Source organism: Macrobrachium nipponense, chromosome 2 (genome assembly GCF_015104395.2).
Source record: "Macrobrachium nipponense isolate FS-2020 chromosome 2, ASM1510439v2, whole genome shotgun sequence".
Taxonomy (NCBI): domain Eukaryota; kingdom Metazoa; phylum Arthropoda; class Malacostraca; order Decapoda; family Palaemonidae; genus Macrobrachium; species Macrobrachium nipponense.
This window is the reverse complement of record NC_087201.1, coordinates 30,955,759-30,974,923: the sequence shown is the minus strand read 5'-3', so window position 1 is coordinate 30,974,923 and position 19,165 is coordinate 30,955,759.

Below are 19,165 nucleotides of genomic sequence, written 5' to 3'. Positions count from 1 at the left end.
GGTGAAGTACACACACATATATTTTATAAAATGACAAACTGGCAACTTTCTATATTTTTAGGTCTGAGGGAAGCGGTGAACCTGGTGGAACCAGTCTGATCCGGTTTGCCGATATGTGAACACTTGTCAAAATGCAGGGAAACATGGAGCAACGTTACGCCATCAAATTTTGTGTTAAACTTAAAAAAACCAAACAAGAAGCTTATGGAATGTTAAAGGAGACCTATGGGGATGAACAGATGAGCCAAGCAAGTTTCTATCGGTGATTTACCAGATTTTCTGACGGAAATGAGCAGGATGAGGATGAGACCCAGATCTGGAGCACCGAAAAGTGCAGGCAAGAAGGAAAACATTGAGGAAGTGCAAAGGTTAGTGATGCAAGACCATCGATTATCTGTGAGGATGCTATCTGAAGCTCTTGGTATTAGTATTGGAACAGTAGAGACAGTTCTGACCGAAGATCTGAAACTCCACAAAGTCTGTTCTAAGTTCGTGCCAAAGATCCACTCCGACGATCAGAGGCAGTTTCGTGTGGAATGTTGCATTGACATTCTCGAAATAGAGGCTGATTCAGGTTTCCTGAATAAAGTAGTGACTTGCGACGAGAGTTGGGTGTTCACCTACGACCCTGAGAGAAAACGTCATAGTGCTCAGTGGAAGCACGCGACCTACCCCAGACCCAAAAAGGCAAAGATGAGCAGGTCGCAAGAGAAGGCTATGGTTACGAGTATTCCTTTCTTTGATTCCAGGGCTCATTCACGTTGAATGGGTTCCTCAGGGTCAAACCCTCAATAAGGAATATTACCTTACTGTTCTGAAAAGGTTCAGGGACAAGATGAGGAAGAAGAGGCCTCAGCAGTGGAGAAGTGGTCAGTGGTGGTTCCACCAGGACAATGCCCCATGGCACAAGTCAACGCTGGTGACCACCTGGATGGCCGACAGGGGAATGAAAGTGGTACAACACCCACCCTACAGCCCTGACCTAGCCCCTTGCGATTTCTTCCTGTTCCCACGCATGAAAGACAGCCTCAGGGGAACCAGATTCCAGTCAACAGAGGAGCTGAAAGAGGCATCGGAAAGTTACTTGAAGGGACTACTTGAAATGGACTTTGAGGAGGTCTTCCAGGATTGGGAGAGACGTATGCAGAAGTGTGTAGCTGCGAGAGGCAATTATTTGAAGGAGACAAAGTTGTGTAAGATTATGAAAATAAATAGTGTCTCTCCTGATATTTTCTCATTACTTATTGAACATACCACGTATATATATATATATATATATATATATATATATATATATATATATATATATATATATATATATATATATATATATATATGAATAAAGACAAAATTCACGAAAGAAAGTGAAAAAACAATGGAGTAACTGCTGCCCGGCCTTTTGACTTTTCGTCCTTTACTTAGCAGACTGATATAAATATGAAAACAATTTTACAAAGAAAGCTCGTATGAATGACAGACAGGGATTATAAAGGAAAATATGTATCTGGAATCCAACACACCTGAAGAGGTTTACAAGAGACTAAGTCCAACTGCTCGGAAGCAGGGACAAGACAATTAAAAGATTATACAGAGGTGACTGAGCATAAAAAAGTTATAAAAGTACAGTTCAATAAATGTCATTTTTGTAAACAATAAAAATTTTTGCAAAGTGAACATTTGCAAAAAAATAAATGAAACATACAAGAAAATAAAAAATATCTATAAGCTAATTGATTTGTAATTCAGTCAGTAATCTTATCTTTAAGGTAATTGTTAAACATTTTACTTATAACAGTGTCCAAATAATACAAGTCAGAGCAAAGGATAAAATTACAATTGGAAGTAATTGGTTGACTTTAAAATCTTTCGTGAAAAGAAATCTTTCGTTCTAGCAATCACTGAAAAGCCGGTCCTGTTTATCCTGTGAGAGTTTACACTCAAATGAATGAATATTGCATTGGATGTTTAATTCTTACTTCTAAACCCCTGCTAGATTGGCTGATATAAAAAAAGAGTGGTAGGCCAAACATGGAATTTTTCTATCTTATGTTGTTGCTTTCCCTAGGGCCATTTTTCATTAGCATTCCTATACGAAAAAACGAGTTTGACATTAACAGATCTTAACAATGATTTTATGATTTCTAAAACGGCTAAAATAAGGCAACCTAAGAATGTTCTTATAAGTATCTTTCTCTGTGTTACTTTCATTATAAACCTTTTTGTGGGCTTCATTATATAGCAAATAATAACTACTATATGTGAAGGATAACACAAATCTGTCCCTATTTTCTTATGTATTGGATTTCTTGATCCCATATTAGGGACTAACAATACGCAATGCTCGCAAAAACATAGAAGAAAAATAGATATTTTGATATGAGTATGGTGGCCTGAATAAAAAATGAAGAATAAGTTAACTTGTTGTTTGGTTTCCTGTAAATACTGGTATTTGCATTGAAATGGCTCCCTATGTATTGAAACATGTATGAAAGGGAGGCAATTGTTTTTTTCCAATCCTAAAGTAAACTTAATTGATGGTACCTGGTTATTCAAATCAGAGAGTAAATCATTTACATCAATACCAGCAGGCAAAACAGCTAAAATATCGTCAGCGCGTGTCTCCTTATAATTGGGTATATTATAGGGTAATCTAAACTGCATTCATGTCCGAAAAATGATAGGACAATTACCACCCCCTCCCCTCCCCCCCACCCCCCCCAAAAAATGGGAAAAAGGGTGCCTCGGATCGAAACGCTGGGAGCGACAACAAAAGGACATTAAAAACTAATTCGCCCGGAAGGAGCGAGGCTTGACAATGGCCCAACATCCACAGCTCCTCGAGGCGAACATCAAAGGCCCCCTAAGGTTATTCATTACACTTTTACTTACACGATTATGCCATCATGGTAATGATTTGCGAGAGGCTCATTGGAAACTCGGGCGGTTGCCCCTTTCGTTCACGCTTCCTGGTCTTTTGTTCGTTTGCTCTTTCCTACTTCACCGTTTTTCCGCCTTTCTGGGAATTCTCCTTGTTAGTTTTCTGTAAAAGGAAACTGTTGAGGTGGCTATGTGTCTGTCCGTCCGCACTTTATCTGTCCGCCCTCAGATCTTAAAAACTATCGAGGCTAGAGGGCTGCAAATTGGTATGTCGATTATCCATCCTCCGATCATCAAACATACCAAATCGCAGGCCTCTAGCCTCAGTAGGTTTTTAATTTTATTTCAGGTTAAATTTAACGTCTGGCAACGCTATAAGATAGGTTGAAAGTTTCATGGGCCACGGCTCATACAGCATTATACGCTGTACAGAAAACTCAATTGAGTTTAAGAAACTTTGGGTCATTTTTTACTTGTTTTTATTGTTTATTGGCTTTTTTCATTGTAGCTATGTCGTCAGTGGGGATATATCTATTTTGTTGGGGTCTCTTTTGATAAGGATTATTGGTTAGTATTCTTCTTCATTCCTGGCAGTTTAGTTTTACTCTTTGCTCCTCTTTCCTCTCTTTTATCCTCTTTTTCCTTTCTTTGTGTACTATACTGATCCTTATTAAATTGACCAGTTCGATCGACAAAACAGTTAAAGTTAAAGGCATATTTCATTTTACCTAATTCTTCCTCCTTGAATTTCTGTAACTATCTGTCTTCCAGTTTTAGCTTTATTCATTTTATCATTAATTTTCTACCCTCCTACTTTAACCTATTTACCTTCCACTCAGTCATTTCTCCTTTCATTTCTAATTTCTTTTCTCTTTTGCCTACTTGGGGAGTAAACCTACAAACTACTTTGTTGTTACCATTGTTATTTTTGTGTTGAGATGGGTAGGAAAGGTCTATGGTAAAGCCTAAAAAGGTCTGTCTGAAGAAGGTGTTTCACGTTGACTTAAAGATACAGGAACCTTAGGATGGGATATTTATGGTTTATTTATTAGCATGAAAATGTAGAAAACTAAATAATTCGCATTTTAAATAGTACAGAGCAACTATTTCTAATGAAACGTAGTGTATTTATTTTTAATTTGTTTTCGTCTGTGAAACAAATGCACAACTTGGCCGTAGAGTTTAGCATGCGCCCCGATCACACTTTATTATTCAAGTATGACATTCTCTCTCCCTTCCATTTCTCCGCCAGTGGCATCATCCGTATATTCTTATTCATCTCACCTCCTCGACCCAAGACTTCACTCGCTCCCCATCTGACCCACGAAGTTGGAGATCGCGTCTGTCGATCTCTCAACTCTCATCATCGTTCCCAGCAAAGGGTTAAACTCTTTGATGCCAAGCGACATACGGCCAATTATAATAAGAATTTATGGTGAACCGAGTCGAACGACCGTCTCCTCCCGCCAGTCCCATCAACCACCATTAGTTTTCCAGAAGTTTCGGTCTTCCAGATGCTGCTGGACGTATAGGCTTCCTTGCCAGCTGGGGGACTATCTGTCCTGGCTTCTGGAGTGACGCGAGAAAATGATTAGGTTTGAAGGGTTTCCGGGTTGTCATTCAGAATGATTTTTAAATTTTTTTAATTCCCCATGAACAGGCAACTGATAGAAATAGAAGGAAGTGAAGCATTACCTAATGAGGAGAATAAGACATTCCCTTAAATATTGTCTGCGAGTATCCATGGAATACGTAGGCTGTGATGTTAATAGCTCCTTTTGCATATTTTGTTAGAAACGGTTGGATATCACCAGTTGTTACAAGGGACACAATAATAATTCCGGTATATTACAACGATATCAATAATTCCATTGAAAATCAAACAATCAAGCAAGGGTTTCCTTTATCTATATTTCAGATCATCTTTGTATATGAATTCTAATTCAGCGCTATATATTCATATATATATATACACACACACATATATATATATATATTTATATATATATATATATATATATATATATATATATATATATATATTATATATATAGACAATGACCAAGAGGGAAATTCTGCTTAGTAAAGGACGAGAAGTTGGGAGGCCTCACAGGCTAACTTCATTGTTTCACTTTCCTTCAAGGATTTTTTCTTATTTATATAATCATCACATTCCATAATCACGTGATTCAGTTACATGCACACGTGCACACACACACACACACATACATACATATATATATATATATATATATATATATATATATATATATATATATATATATATATATATATATATATATATATATCTAATAAAAGGAGTCCATAAAAACGCCAAAATTATAGAGAGAAAATACTATATTTCAGAGACTGCTGTCTCTCTCTTCAGGTATATGAATGAGAAAAGTTTACAGAAAAGGTGGTATTTATACCAAGAGATCCATCCACAAGTAAGCCAATTTAGGCCATCCCCGCTGATAATCTTCCTTTAATCTTCTTAAGCGTTGGTTGAATGAAAATCTTGTTGATCACATCGAAATCCCATGCATTCCTTCTTTTAAGATGTTCATTACCTGCCTCCTCTTTTATAAGGCCCAGATTCCATCATTTGACTCTTGTACCAGCAGTTACTGCTATAAATTATACGTGACAAATTCCAGTTTATTCTATGGTTATGTTCATTAATATGGTTGAAAATAGCTTAGTTCTGTTGTCCATAACCTAACTGACCGTTTGTGTTGCATTTATCTCTGGGGAAGTGATTTTCCTGTAAATCCGATGTAAGATTGGTCACAGTCCTGGCATGGGATTTCATAAACTCCTGTGTCCTTGGGGGATGTCTTTTGTTGTACATTAATCAGGGATTTGGCTAAGGTGTTTGGGTAAGTAAATGGCAAAAAAGGGTTTAGATTTTCCGAGGTCTGAGTCACCATTTCATTAATCCGGTTCCAGGTGAGGAATTTTTATTTTATTGTTGGGTGTATCTCTGGTCTTGTCTCCGGGGGGTCGGAAGAAAATTACGTTTGCTTTGTGAATTGCTTTCTCAGTATATGGTCAGGATACTTTAAAGACGGAAAGTTGCTTACGAATTAGTTCAAATTATTTTTCAGGAAATCTGGGGAACAAATTCTTAAGGCTACTTAAGAACAGCTTGCTGGCTACACTATCTTGATAGCAATGTCGTGATAGCTAAAGTAGTGAATGTATGAAAGTGAGAACCGTTGGTTTTCTGTATATGGTAAATTTGTATTCTGTCAGTTCTCTGATTATTAAAACATCAAGAAAAGGAATTTTGTTGTCTGTTTCCCATTCAACTTTAAATTTGATGCTGAGCACTCAAGGCATTTAATTTGAAAGGAATTCATTAAAATTGCCCACCTATTATCCCAAAATGTTTAGAATATCCTCTACATATCTCATCCACAGCATGCTTTTTGGTTTTATTGCATTTATTACTGTAGTTTCAAAGTATTCCATGTACAGATTGGCTAAAATAGGATTTAAAGGACTACCCATACTACACCCGCATTTTTGTTTATAGAATGATTCCCCGAATGAAAATACGTTATTAGATGCACATAATTCAACTAACTTTATTATTTTGTCAAGCGCCAATGGGAATGATCTGATATGGGGGATAATTTTTCCCTCAAAAACTGAAGAACTTCCTGTCATGGTACGTTTTGTAAATAGGGAATCTACATCAAGGCTTAAAAGTTTTATGTTTGTGAAGTGGTATGTGGTACTTCTCTGAATTTGTGACAAAAATCTTCCGAATGTTTTAATGTGACTGGCGAAAAAGTGCCTAAAAAAGGGGGAAGGAGGGGCCAGCTCTATTTAGAAAATTTTGTAATTGAAAGCTCCGGCACATGAAAGATGGGTCTGAATGGAAGATTGTCTTTGTGAGTTTTGGGAAGGCCATAAAAGTAGGGTAGTTTAGGATTAATTACTTTAAATTTCTCTAATAGTTCAATACTCTTTTTGTCTTGGCCAATTAATCTTACTTTACGAAAAAATTCTGTGGGGACGTTTTGGAGGGGATTTTTCGTTAGTTTGTCGTAAGTGTTTGTGTCACTAAGGAGTTGGTTGATTTTGTCGAGGTAGAAGTCTTTGTCCATTATTACGATTTTGCCATCTTTGTCGGATCTACTTATTATAACATCTAACTTTTTCAGCGAGCGGATGGCTATCATAAATCTACGGGGATATTTCTTATTTAGGTCAGTTAAAGCATTCAGTAACACTCCTTTCAAAGCATAACGGCTGTAGTTTTTATCTGAAATGAATTTATCAGAAGCCACTATGAAGTCTAGGTTGTTTTTGCGGTGGCATAAGGGCAAAAGATAAGCCTAGATTTAAAACTAAATGTTGATTTACAACATATCAGACAAAAACTAGGACACAGGAGTTTATGAAATCCCATGCCAGGACTGTGACAAATCTTACATCGGATTTACAGGAAAATCACTTCCCCAGAGATTAATACAACACAAATGGTCAGTTAGGTATGGACAACAGAACTCAGCTATTTTCAACCATATAAATGAACATAACCATAGAATAAACTGGAATTTGTCATGTATAATTTATAGCAGGCAACTGCCGGTACAAGAGTCAAATGATGGAATCTGCCTTATAAAAGAGAGGCAGGTAATGAACTTCTCAAAAGGAGCATGTGATCAGATGTGATTGACAAGATTTTCATTCAACCAATGCTTAAGAAGATTAAAGAAGATTATCAGCGGGGGTGACCTAAATTGGCTTACCTGTGGATGGATCTCTTGGTATAAATACCACCTTTTCTGTAAACTTTTCTCATTCATATACCTGAAGAGAGAGACAGCAGTCTCTGAAATATAGTATTTTATCTCTATATTTGTGTTGTTTTTATGGGCCCGCCCTTTTATAGATGGAATTTCTGTTCGTAACAGAACATTTTACTAGTCATATATAGATATATTTATATTATATAGAGTATTATGATATTGATTGTATAAGATATATATATGATAGAAGATATATATATATAATATAATATACTATATATATATATACTATATACATATAGATTAGATATAGATATAGATATAATATTATATATATAGATATATATATAGATATATATAGTATCCATTATATATCATAATATATAGAGATCTATATCTATATATATAGTATATCTATACATGTATATAGATATATATATATATATAGATATATATATATATATATATATATATATATATATAATATATATAGATATATATATATATATATATATATATAGGGCCAGCAGTAAAGTGGTAAGCAGGATCATATTGAGAACAAGGGGTCCCAACATAATGTTTATAGACCATGGAGGCCAATAAAAAATGATAGAAATAAAAGCTCTTACGAGGAGAAAATATTTTGAGGAGCTTATGTAAGCAGCTTTTTTCACGAGTAGTTAACCTTTCATTTTATTAATTATTTTCCTTACAAAAACCGTAAATGAGTGACATCATCAAATCATTAAACAACTGAATTGATGCTGTAATGCTTATTTGGGGCTGCCAGTGATTTTCCTAATTGTAAAATGAAATTTAAAATCCTTTCCTCTTCAGGGTGGTAAAGACAGGTCATTACTTTTATTGCAAACTAAATATTGGTAATGACAAGAGAATTGAAGGCATCGCGTATCATTTTAGTAATTGCAGTGATTGACAACTGAAAAGCTTAAAAAAAAGGAATCAAGTTTTGTGCGACTCAAATAAAATAATCTATAAACCTTGTTACACTTACTGTAACGTAATTGTTGGTGCTAGACCCTCATCTCGTAGTTTAGACCGAACCTATAGTAGGTCATATTCTTGCAACATTATTTAATAAAATGTTTCAGCTGTCCAGCACCCAGTTTGTTGCTTTCTTATTTTGGTATCAAAGAAACTCAAGCATAAATGCATCACACATTGAAGACCCTGTTTAAATTAGTCTTCACTCTGTAGATCTTAAAACTGGATTTCTGATTGTTCTAATCAAAGATAAACAAAGCGGAACACAGCGAAATTCAGAAATTATATTGGTGTTCACAATGTGGCTTGAATTTCGAGTCATAAAGGATTGCTGAATTTAAGTTTGACCACGTCATTTTGAACAAACATTTAATAAAACAGGTTAACTCTCGTTTTATACATTATTTGCAAAGCTATAACTTCTGCATGGAAGATCATTTCCTTTACTTTGTCCGAAGTTCACCACAACGTATTCTATGACGAGGTCAACGTGTTCTTTCAAAATAACAACTTCATGTGACCTGTCAAGCAAAAGAGCAAAACTTCAACATACATACACACTCTGTTAGCAAGTAAGGATTGAGATCGTCTGACAACTCTTTTCACATCGACGCTTCTGATTAATGCAAAAGGGTTTGAAGGGTAACAGTAACTGTCATGAAAATCAAAACTTAGTTCAAAGTTTACCTCTAATTTGTAAGTATGCTTAGTCATATAGATATATAAAGTAACTCACGGTGATCAAACTGCCATAACACTGAGAGAACACCATTTTTGCTATACGCGGACCTATTTGGACATTGATAGCAAGTTTAAAAATGCATTAAAGCTTTCTTTTCGATGGATATGTATAATATATATATATATATATATATATATATATATATATATATATATATATATATAAAACATATATATACATAAATTATAGATATCTAGATATATACATATATATATATATATATATTTATATATATATATATATATATATATATATATATATGTATATATATATATATATATATATATACATATATATATATATATATATATATATATATATATATATTGATATTGTTACGGTTAGCAGTGATACCATAGGGAATCACCTGTTTATTTGACGTGCGACTGTAATACCACCTCTACAGTAATTACAAAACTTTCATTGATTAATGTGTATGATGTCTCTATATGTGAATTTCTATCGTTCATCTTAGAATGCCAGCTATTTGATGAAACTACTTAATAATCTTTCCAAAGGTTACATCTTCAGGCCCGTACCGAGGGGGGAAAGGGCGGGGGTCGGAAGGGTCGAATGACCCCCTCAAATTTCTAGAAGTCCATATTTTCTTCGACTATCCTTTTCATTGAACTGTACTTACAAAGTAATAAATTATTATTGTTTTTTTGTTAAGTCAAAGTATATAACATATCGAATAAAGCAATATGCATGTTATCTTTAACATAATAAATGAATCAATCAATAAAACTCAAGAAATATTCTTGAATTTCAGTGCAAACTTTCAACATTATAGATAAAATTCTGTTAAGCAAAGTCAGTACTTTGAATAACATCTAATCGGGTAGAAGGTCATAGACCGCATAGTACCCAATTTCTCTTCTTAATATAACGAAAATAACATTTTCAAGTATTTCATCTTGCAAGCACTTATGAAATTTACAGAAGAAAAGGTCCAGTTTTGGAAAAACGACCCCCACCCAACCATAAAAAACTCTAGGCACGGGCCTGATCTTCACTGTTCAATCACTAAATAATAAGTGAGGACATAAGAGAGAGAGAGAGAGAGAGAGAGAGAGAGAGAGAGAGAGAGAGAGATTCATATTCATATTGCTGTAAATGTTTCAAAGTTGTCAATGAATAGTTTACGAAAGAATATTTGTTATGGTCATCGACTTTAAAACATGTATGAACAAAGTATTGTAGGCCACAGGGCTATCTTTATTCGCACGCGCAAGCGCACGTGTAGTTGCGACTTCAACCCGGACACAAAGGTAACATTGTATATTCTCTTTGAGTGGTCACCTGGTAAAGGGAATTCATAATGCATAAACAACGTTGGACCAATGCGACGGCAAAAACAACGATAGGTCTGTACATTTTTCTTCTCTAGGAGCACATTTTTCTGCATGAGTCCTGGAGTTACTTCGGCATTTATAGTTTTTCCAGGTTCCTTTTCAGGGATATATGGATCGCGCCTAGTGTTCCTATGATTATGGGTACAATTTCCACGGGCATGTCTCGTATCCTTCTTATTTCTATTTTTAGGTCTTGATACTTATCAATGTTTCCTCTTTCTTTCTCATCTACTCTGGTGCCCATGGTATTGTAACATCAATGAGTGATACTTTCTTCTTGATTTTGTCAATCAAAGTCACGTCTGGTTTATTTGCACGTATCACCCTCTCTGATCTGATACCATAGTCCCAGATGATCTTTGCCTGATTGCTTATTATTATTATTATTATTATTATTATTATTATTATTATTATTATTATTATTATTATTATTATTATTATTATTATATATGTGTAGTGGAATACATAACAACGCAGCTTAGTTATATGTGACTGCCATCTGCGTTGAATCAAAATTTTATAATATATTTTCTATTTTTCTTAATATCTTTTCACCAGGGCGGATATTGGGAAGGGGCTCGCAGTCACAAAAAGAGGACAAATAGATAAATCCTACGAGATACAAACTTACAAAAGATGAGAGCATGCACTCAACACTCTCAATATTGAGAAGCGCCAACCTTGGTGGAAAGGTTGAAGGTTGGCAGCAATAGAGATCCCCCTCTGCAACCTCGAGGGTTAAAGTTTGATAGTTCAGTCAGGTTGAAGAACACCCTCCAGCACCTCGCAGAAGCCTTCACAGAGAGGTGCACTTTACATGGGAGTAACTGGTTAACATAAAATCTTCAGGCTGCAGCCAAGTAATTTGGGAATATCAAATGCCCCTCTACCATCTAGAGGACAATCCCACTGTCCTGGCCTTTATTGATACAGCGAGACGCCATATTTTAAAAACTAACCATAAAATCTTCTTGAAAATAATCCCATTATATTTCCCACACCCAAATTAGTCAAATATGTATAACTACTTGGAACTAACCTAACCTAACCCAGCCTAACTTAACCTAGCCTAGGTGGATGGCAAAATAATAGGGGTTGGTGCAATGCTAGTATACATCTCGGGAATTTGACACCCGACTAGCATCCATAACGCAAGAAATAGCAGCTGTGAAGGACTTAATAAGAACTATCAGGGTGGATGAATGTTAGTGTCTAGCGGTGAGGTCATTCAGGCCATCTGATTTGCTAGGAAAGATTGTGTTTAACTCCTCTACCACCTTATGATTCTTTTAGCCCCAGTTATTGCTTTCCTCAGTTTTATTTGTCTCTACATATGATTTCATTGTATTCCAAGAGTTCGCAACATATCTCAGCGATTAGATGCAAGTGTATTTGCAGCTTGTATTGCTTGGGTCGAATGGTAGTATATATCTGTTCGTCAGAGAGGATGCAGTTAAAATCTAGTACTTTGTCCTACAAGGCACTGTTCTAGTAATGAAAATCTTTAGTGAAACGCAATGGGTGATTCTCATAAAAGAAAATTGGCCAAAAATATCAGGAACCGGTTTCCATGGCTTCATTAAAGAATGAAACATCTTTGTAGTATTGACAATGGATAAAAGTTATCACAATTTGTGGGCATTCGTACATTTAAAAGGGTTTCAAAATAACTTTTTTTTTTTTTTGTTTTTTTTTTTTTTTTTAGAAAAGCGACTACATCATTGGTTTCATGCGCAGAAGCTTATCACCTTTCAAGCTTCATGTGCTCTGAGGATGTTTTTATTTTCTTTCTTCATATTTGAGTTCCTGCCAGCAAGCATACGAAATTGACTTGCCCTCTAGACTGCCTAAGAATACCAAGCTGATTCCCTTTTCACCCTCTAGCCAGAACCAAACTTATCTCTTTAGCGCCTCAGTAGCGTGGTTGGTTCGGTCTTGGCCTGCCACCTCGGTGGTCGCGAGTTCGATTCTCGAGTATCCATTGAGGGGTTAGTGATGTGCATTTCTGGTGAAAGAAGTTCACTCTCGACGTGTTTCAGAATTCACAGTCAAGCTGTTGGTAACCGTTGCTGGTTCCAAGCAACGTAAAAGCACCATACAAACAAACGTAATGAGATTGTATCTTTTTAATTTGTAGCGATAAAAACTCATATAAAAAACATATCTTTATTCATTGACTTTAGCTGAAATCTTCTGAACGTTGACTTTCGTCTCAATAATATTCCCGACTGGTTTGATAAAAGTAGTTTATCAATCGGTGTATCATCTCTCTCAGATTTACAAGTTAATAAGACTATTTTTGTATATTTGGTGGAAGCTTCTTACTGTCAACCGTGAGACCATAAATCCATAATAACCCTGATGGCAAAACTTTCTACATGAACGGAAACCTTGGTGTATTTTGGCAATGAATCACGAACCTCGAAGTTATAATGGATATGGAGTGCACTTTCCTTTTCTTTATGTCACCCTGTTTTCAAGAACTTCACTTGACTCACGACTCATTTTATCGCTGGAGATAAATTTGATCTCATGGCCACTGGCAAGAGCATTGCATCATTCTCATATAAGTTAAGGCTTGTCATTGAAATGGAGAATGTCCCTGTCGATAACTCTGGCTGCCCAATGATTTCTTGCTTTACCAAAGCGCGCCTTAGCGAATAGAGCAATAGTACTACCAGTTCATTTTTGAAGTTTATTGTATATTTAGTCATTATCATTAACTACCTCCGTTGCTGTGAGACACCTTAAGCGTCAGTGTACTGCTGCCATTCAGTTCTCCTGTGCATTCGTCACCTCAAATCTCCACTCGGCTTACAGCTTTCGTCCAAGGAGGTGTGTGTGTTCCAAGTTCCAACTCGTCCCCTGCCCACAGCTGACACTGTCACGGATTATTCTCCTTACGGTAGTGCGAACGTCATATCCAGGACGCTTGCCGCTACGCCATAGTCCCATCTACGTAGGTAACCTCCATAATATCCCGTGTGGTACTATAATTTCTCACTCTGCCTTCCTACCCGACTTTGAATATTTTTAATTAAAGTTTCATTCCTAAAGTTTTTATTTCACTTTCATTAGAACTGGAATATAAGATTTAGGACAGAGGCGAAGCGCTGGGACCAATGAGGTCATTCAGAGCTGACCATAAGGTTGAAGCAATAGTCGGGTCAGGGTGGAAAGTAAGATGGGAGAAGGAGAATATGAATGGAGTTACAGTAAATGGAATGGAAGAGGTCGCAGCTTGGGGCCGAAGGGACCCCGTAAAGATCCTAACGTAATGCATACAGTACACCGTGTGAGGCGTTACTTTCATACATGGATTTTGATTTAAATATCACAATTATGTCGACGTAGCAATGCAGACAGGACTAGACTTATACATAACCTTTAATATCCCTTACAATTTCATTCTGTCTGATTCGTAAACTTCATTCAGCCTCCCTAATGTTTAATTCATCTTTTCCTTTTTTCTTTTCCACAAAATTCCAGCTCACTGTTCCAGTCTCTCCTTCCAGCGCTATTGCACACCTCTGTGCGCACTCATTTCTCATTCCTTCTGTTCTCGTAAGGTCTATTTCCATTTTCCAGCTCTCTAGAGGAAAGGATGCATTCTGTTGAGCAACCTTTCTACATTCTGTGGCGTTTTGAGTGACTAAAACAGTATTATCTTAGTATTTAATAAGCGTAAGTCTATATATATATATATATATATATATATATAATATATATAATATTACTATATATATATATATATATATATATATATATATATATCAATAGAGCATAATAATAATTTATGGAATATATACAAGCTTAAAGCTTTCGTCCATCCTCCTGTGGACTTGATCACTAAGCTTAGTGATCAAGTCCACAGGAGGATGGACGAAAGCTTTAAGCTTTTGTATATATTTCCATAAATAGATTATGCCTAGATAAACAAGGATATTACTGTGGATTCCTCTATTGATTTCTATGAAGCACGATACAGTGTTTTTTTTATATTGCATATATATATATATATATTTTTTTTTTTTTTTTTTTCACAAGTACACCCTTTAAAATCGAATTAACCTCGCTTTTAGGACTAACTTAAGCCTACAGGGAATTATATATAGGTTAAGTTCTAACCGGGTAGGGAGGGCAGTTCTCGAACCTCTGGTATGTTAAATATAACCAAATTTATACATGCATATATATATATATATATATATATATATATATACTATATATATATATCTATATATATATATCTATATATATAGATAGATATATATATAGATATATATATATATATATATATATATATAGATATATATATATATATATCTATATATATATCTATATATATATTTATATATATATATATATATATATATATATATATATATAGATATATATATCTATATATATATAGATATATATATATATATATATATATATATATATATATATATATATATATATATATATATATATATATATATATAGTGTGTGTGAGTCAGTGCGGTAGTTGATGCGTATGAGGAAGTATTGAAAAATATCAATAATTGCTGTTTTTTTTTTTTTTTTTTTTTTTTTTTTTTTTTTTTTTTTTTTTTTTTTTTTTTTTTTTTAAATAAATCGACAACAAACTTAAACAACATCACACCTTCAGTGCCATGCTGGTTTGAAAGTGATCTCAGCCATCTGCCTCTGCCTGTCGCAGACAACGAAGACGAATTTTTCCACTGTCAGATCAATTATGAATTACATATGTAACGTGAATGCAGAATGCAAAAGTTGAAATGTGGGTTTATAATTCGCTTTTAGACATTAAAAATGTCGAATTGAAACCACAAGCAGAGCGAATGAAAAACGTATTTGAAGCTATCATATATTTATGTCTATTTTGTACTAGAATAATCTCCATTATTTGAGAAACGCATTAAAGATTTTGGTAAAATAATATATATATTTGAACAAGTTCTCTTTACCTCAAAATACTTTCTAATTTCTTTTTTCATGAAAAATTTTATTAAAGAAAATATTTGAGCAGGTTTTCTCTACCTCAGAATTCTTGCTAATTTCTTTTGTCATGAAAGACTTTATTAAAGAAAATATTGAGTAGGATATTTTACTTTACCAAAATCAAAATACATTCTAATTCATGCAGATTTTAGTTTTATTAAAGAAAATATTTGAGCAGGTTTTCTTTACCTCAAAATACCTTTCATATTTTTTTTTCAATAAAGATTTTATTAAAGAAAATATTTGAGCAGGTTTTCTTTACCTCAAAATACTTTCTAATTTCTTTTTTTCATTAAAGATTTTATTAAAGAAAATATTTGAGCAGGTTTTCTTTACCTCAAAATACTTTCTAATTTCTTTTTTCAAAAAAAAAATATTTAGATTTTCATTTAGAGTTTTTTATTAAAAGATTTGAGCAGGTTTTCTTACCTTCAAAATACTTTCAAAATAACTTTTCTAATTTCTTTTTTCATTATAGATTTTATTAAAGAAAATATTTGAGCAGGTTTTCTTTACTTCACTTTCAAAATTCTTTTTTCGATTTGAGCAGTTTCTTTATTCAAAATACTTTCGAATTATCTTAAAGATTTTATTAAAGCAAATATCTGAGCAGGTTTTTCTTACCTCAAAATACATTCAAATTTTTTTTTCGTATTATAGATGATTTATTAAAGAAAATATTTGAGCAGGTTTTCTTTACCTCAAAATACTTTCTAATTTCTTTTTTCACATCTAGAATATTTTACATTTTGGTGAATAAAAACCACTTGAACTTTCGTTCCCAACTAGGTTGGACTTCTTTCGCTTAATTTCAAAATCTAGCCGGAAATACAGAAAGAGAGAGAGAGAGAGAGAGAGAGAGAGAGAGAGAGAGAGAGACTGTCCCAAAGGACAAATTATTCGGTCAGGATAAAATATTCCAAAGGCTGTTTTGACGCCATAAAGGCGAAGCACCGTTAACAAATGCTGTGTTGTTGGTGGGGCGGGGGGGGGGGGGGGGGGGGGGGGGGGGGGGGGTAGCAGGATGAGACTGTTATTTTATACAAAAAAAAAAAAGTTTCTTGGGGGGTAGCGGGTCGGGGGGTAGGCGGGGGCTTCTACATATGGGAGTAGATGAATACCGCTGAAGCGAAACGTGAAGTCGCACACAGAAGTGTTGGTTGGGGAGCGAATTTTTCCTTGTCGTTAAGGAATTGGGAGAAGAAGAAGGATAAAAAGAAACAAGAAGAAGAAGAGAACAGGAGGAGCCAGACAGAGCCAAAGAGGCAGTGGGGGAAAAAGGTAATTGCTGGAGAGGGGGATTGGGGGTTGGGGTAGGGGGTGGGGGGTGGGGGGGTGGGGGGGGGGGAACTATGACAAAGTGGAAGGAAAGGAAAGGGGTTATGGCTTCACAATGGTAGTGGCTGCTCACAAGCATAGTAATGGACGCATTATGCTAACCGTCTGTTCTGGAGACTCAGCGGCAGCAACGGCATTATTTTGACAACCAAAGAAAAAGACGGAGAGAGAGCGAGAGAGAGAGAGAGAGAGAGAGAGAGGGTGGGGAAAAAAGGTGCTTAAGAAGAAGACGGAAAAATAACCCGGGAAGTGATGAAGAAGAAACTATGGGGAAGGGGGCTGTGAGATCTCGAGGAGAGGAGAGAGCGAGAGAGAGAGAGAGAGAGAGAGAGAGAGAGAGAGAGAGAGGACAGTCACAGAGAATGGAATGAATGCATTGCCGCACTCCGGCGCATACGGTATTATACCTCCTTCGTAATACAAGCCACAAAGGTCTGATGTACGACCTATTCCTAGGTTTAAGGTAGATCTCGGCGCTCTCTGGCTTACGCTTACCGTATTTAGAGTTTATGCAAGTTTAAGACATTTCATATGATACTACATGCTACGCACTGTGGCTCGTCTCTTCCCCTACCCCACCTCCTCGGCCCCTTACCACCACCTCCATACACATGAGGCTTTGTGGAGGGACATATCCTGGAAAGTGTATTATTCATATCTCTCTCTCTCTCTCTCTCTCTCTCTCTCTCTCTCTATATATATATATATATATATTATATATATATATATATATATATATATATATATATATATATATATACACGAATTAATTTTATCACATCACCGTGATGCATATGAAGCATTAAGCTAAAAGTGTTCTTTGATATCCAATTCGCTACCTCGGATATATATTTTCATATATGTTAACTGAAGGAAAATTTTCTTTTTTTTTTCAGAGTGATAATAAGTTCATCGTCTCGTGGGCTCGAACCAGGGAAGACAAGAATTCAGGGCTACGTTATAAGAAAATGTATTATTACGAGGTGGAGCGAATTGGACATTAGAGGATATTTGTAGCTTAATGCTTTATATATATATATATATATATATATAGATATATATATATATATATATATATATATATATATATACTATATATAATGTGTGTGTGTGTGTGTGTGTGTGTGTGTGTATGTATGTTTGTGAGTGAGTGTGAGTGTGTGTGTGTGTGGATGTGCCTGTGTTTGTGTTTTTATGGCAGTGTATCATGTTTAGAAAACAGTTATCTTATAATAACATTTATAGAACAGAGACAACCAGTCAGAGATTGTAAAACATCTATTTTGTGAATTCTTATTGTATTTATTTTCCTTTTAATTTTTACACGTAAAAAAAGATGTATATCGAAGGCTTTTTTTTATGTTGCCTGTTGCTTTTAAAAGCACAAACAGTCCTGAAGCAATCCCCATTGCATACTTGGAAAGAGTTTTAAATCTATTTAACTAAAATTTCAAATACTTAACTAGGATACAAGAGACATTTGGGACAGTGAAAAAACAAAATTTTGTTTTCGTTCAAACTTTCACAAACATTAAAAATTGAAAATTGTTATCTTTATTGATTAAAACTAATGATATTCCCACGACAATTAAAATTTCATAGCTACGTTTGGGATTTTGGAAGGACTTTCAGTCGTGAGAATATTATGTTCCATGGATTTACAGCAGTTTGCACTGTTTAATATATAAACTGCCTACCCACCTCAGCAAAAAAAAAAAAAAAAAAAAAAAAACGCTTCAAGGTAATTTTGACATTAGCGTCTGCTAACAGAGAAGCGTTCATTATGCCATCAACTATAACTGGTTAGGTAATGAATATAGATTGAACAAAATATTTAACGTCATGCTAACATGTGGCACTGTAAAGAAATAAGAAATCTATTAACCCTTGTATATTTCATTCTTGTTTTTTCTTACTTTCTTTAAATGTTCTAACGCACGAATCATCCTTTTTATAAATCGTCCTAGCTGGAATAAACGTATGAGTGATGCAATCAAAGTTAAATATCAATGAAAGTTTAGTAAGGACAATAAACAACACGCAAACTTTAATTTAACCCTGGATTTACTTACACT